The sequence below is a fragment of the Electrona antarctica genome (assembly GCF_951216825.1).
Source record: "Electrona antarctica genome assembly, contig: scaffold_109, whole genome shotgun sequence".
Classification (NCBI taxonomy): Eukaryota; Metazoa; Chordata; class Actinopteri; order Myctophiformes; family Myctophidae; genus Electrona; species Electrona antarctica.
This window is the reverse complement of record NW_027637590.1, coordinates 223,805-227,911: the sequence shown is the minus strand read 5'-3', so window position 1 is coordinate 227,911 and position 4,107 is coordinate 223,805.

Genomic DNA, 4,107 nt, shown 5'->3' with positions numbered 1-4,107 from the left:
TTTCAAATCCTCCGAAATCGTGAAAAACGACATACTATAGTATGCCCTCCGACACCATGGACTATAGCCTTTCGCTTTTGCGTGATTTTCACCTTTTTTTTAAATCCTCCGAAATCGTGAAAAACGACATACTAGTATGCGGTCCGAGACCATGGACTATAGCCTTTCGCTTTTGCGTGATTTTCACCTTTTTTTTAAATCCTCCGAAATCGTGAAAAACGACATACTAGTATGCGGTCCGAGACCATGGACTATAGCCTTTCGCTTTTGCGTGATTTTCACCTTTTTTTAAAATCCTCCGAAATCGTTAAAAACGACATACTATAGTATGCTCTCCGACACCATGGACTATAGCCTTTCGCTTTTGCGTGATTTTCACCTTTTTTTTAAAATCCTCCGAAATCGTGAAAAACCACATACTATAGTATGCCCTCCGACACCATGGACTATAGCCTTTCGCTTTTGCGTGATTTTCACCTTTTTTTTTTAAATCCTCCGAAATCGTGAAAAACGACATACTATAGTATGCCCTCCGACACCATGGACTATAGCCTTTCGCTTTTGCGTGATTTTCACCTTTTTTTTTTTAATCCTCCGAAATCGTGAAAAACGACATACTAGTATGCGGTCCGAGACCATGGACTATAGCCTTTCGCTTTTGCGTGATTTTCACCTTTTTTTTTTTAAATCCTCCGAAATCGTGAAAAACGACATACTATAGTATGCCCTCCGACACCATGGACTATAGCCTTTCGCTTTTGCGTGATTTTCACCTTTTTTTTTAAATCCTCCGAAATCGTGAAAAACGACATACTAGTATGCGGTCCGAGACCATGGACTATAGCCTTTCGCTTTTGCGTGATTTTCAGCTTTTTTTTAAATCCTCCGAAATCGTGAAAAACGACATACTAGTATGCGGTCCGAGACCATGGACTATAGCCTTTCGCTTTTGCGTGATTTTCACCTTTTTTTTAAATCCTCCGAAATCGTTAAAAACGACATACTATAGTATGCTCTCCGACACCATGGACTATAGCCTTTCGCTTTTGCGTGATTTTCACCTTTTTTTCAAATCCTCCGAAATCGTGAAAAACGACATACTATAGTATGCCCTCCGACACCATGGACTATAGCCTTTCGCTTTTGCGTGATTTTCACCTTTTTTTTGAAATCCTCCGAAATCGTGAAAAACCACATACTATAGTATGCTCTCCGACACCATGGACTATAGCCTTTCGCTTTTGCGTGATTTTCACCTTTTTTTTTTAAATCCTCCGAAATCGTGAAAAACGACATACTATAGTATGCCCTCCGACACCATGGACTATAGCCTTTCGCTTTTGCGTGATTTTCACCTTTTTTTTTTTAATCCTCCGAAATCGTGAAAAACGACATACTAGTATGCGGTCCGAGACCATGGACTATAGCCTTTCGCTTTTGCGTGATTTTCACCTTTTTTTTTTAATCCTCCGAAATCGTGAAAAACGACATACTAGTATGCGGTCCGAGACCATGGACTATAGCCTTTTGCTTTTGCGTGATTTTCACCTTTTTTTCAAATCCTCCGAAATCGTGAAAAACGACATACTATAGTATGCCCTCCGACACCATGGACTATAGCCTTTCGCTTTTGCGTGATTTTCACCTTTTTTTTAAATCCTCCGAAATCGTGAAAAACGACATACTATAGTATGCCCTCCGACACCATGGACTATAGCCTTTCGCTTTTGCGTGATTTTCACCTTTTTTTTTTAAATCCTCCGAAATCGTGATAAACGACATACTATAGTATGCCCTCCGACACCATGGACTATAGCCTTTCGCTTTTGCGTGATTTTCACCTTTTTTTTTAAATCCTCCGAAATCGTGAAAAACGACATACTATAGTATGCCCTCCGACACCATGGACTATAGCCTTTCGCTTTTGCGTGATTTTCACCTTTTTTTTTAAATCCTCCGAAATCGTGAAAAACGACATACTAGTATGCGGTCCGAGACCATGGACTATAGCCTTTCGCTTTTGCGTGATTTTCAGCTTTTTTTTAAATCCTCCGAAATCGTGAAAAACGACATACTAGTATGCGGTCCGAGACCATGGACTATAGCCTTTCGCTTTTGCGTGATTTTCACCTTTTTTTTAAATCCTCCGAAATCGTTAAAAACGACATACTATAGTATGCTCTCCGACACCATGGACTATAGCCTTTCGCTTTTGCGTGATTTTCACCTTTTTTTCAAATCCTCCGAAATCGTGAAAAACGACATACTATAGTATGCCCTCCGACACCATGGACTATAGCCTTTCGCTTTTGCGTGATTTTCACCTTTTTTTTTAAATCCTCCGAAATCGTGAAAAACCACATACTATAGTATGCCCTCCGACACCATGGACTATAGCCTTTCGCTTTTGCGTGATTTTCACCTTTTTTTTTTTAATCCTCCGAAATCGTGAAAAACGACATACTAGTATGCGGTCCGAGACCATGGACTATAGCCTTTCGCTTTTGCGTGATTTTCACCTTTTTTTTTTAATCCTCCGAAATCGTGAAAAACGACATACTAGTATGCGGTCCGAGACCATGGACTATAGCCTTTTGCTTTTGCGTGATTTTCACCTTTTTTTCAAATCCTCCGAAATCGTGAAAAACGACATACTATAGTATGCCCTCCGACACCATGGACTATAGCCTTTCGCTTTTGCGTGATTTTCACCTTTTTTTTAAATCCTCCGAAATCGTGAAAAACGACATACTATAGTATGCCCTCCGACACTATGGACTATAGCCTTTCGCTTTTGCGTGATTTTCACCTTTTTTTTTAAATCCTCCGAAATCGTGAAAAACGACATACTAGTATGCGGTCCGAGACCATGGACTATAGCCTTTCGCTTTTGCGTGATTTTCACCTTTTTTTTAAATCCTCCGAAATCGTTAAAAACGACATACTATAGTATGCTCTCCGACACCATGGACTATAGCCTTTCGCTTTTGCGTGATTTTCACCTTTTTTTCAAATCCTCCGAAATCGTGAAAAACGACATACTATAGTATGCCCTCCGACACCATGGACTATAGCCTTTCGCTTTTGCGTGATTTTCACCTTTTTTTTTTAAATCCTCCGAAATCGTGAAAAACCACATACTATAGTATGCCCTCCGACACCATGGACTATAGCCTTTCGCTTTTGCGTGATTTTCACCTTTTTTTTTAAATCCTCCGAAATCGTGAAAAACGACATACTATAGTATGCCCTCCGACACCATGGACTATAGCCTTTCGCTTTTGCGTGATTTTCACCTTTTTTTTTTTAATCCTCCGAAATCGTGAAAAACGACATACTAGTATGCGGTCCGAGACCATGGACTATAGCCTTTCGCTTTTGCGTGATTTTCACCTTTTTTTTTAAATCCTCCGAAATCGTGAAAAACGACATACTATAGTATGCCCTCCGACACCATGGACTATAGCCTTTCGCTTTTGCGTGATTTTCACCTTTTTTTTAAATCCTCCGAAATCGTGAAAAACGACATACTAGTATGCGGTCCGAGACCATGGACTATAGCCTTTCGCTTTTGCGTGATTTTCACCTTTTTTTTAAATCCTCCGAAATCGTGAAAAACGACATACTAGTATGCGGTCCGAGACCATGGACTATAGCCTTTCGCTTTTGCGTGATTTTCACCTTTTTTTTAAATCCTCCGAAATCGTTAAAAACGACATACTATAGTATGCTCTCCGACACCATGGACTATAGCCTTTCGCTTTTGCGTGATTTTCACCTTTTTTTCAAATCCTCCGAAATCGTGAAAAACGACATACTATAGTATGCCCTCCGACACCATGGACTATAGCCTTTCGCTTTTGCGTGATTTTCACCTTTTTTTTTTAAATCCTCCGAAATCGTGAAAAACGACATACTATAGTATGCCCTCCGACACCATGGACTATAGCCTTTCGCTTTTGCGTGATTTTCACCTTTTTTTTTTTAATCCTCCGAAATCGTGAAAAACCACATACTATAGTATGCCCTCCGACACCATGGACTATAGCCTTTCGCTTTTGCGTGATTTTCACCTTTTTTTTTTAAATCCTCCGAAATCGTGAAAAA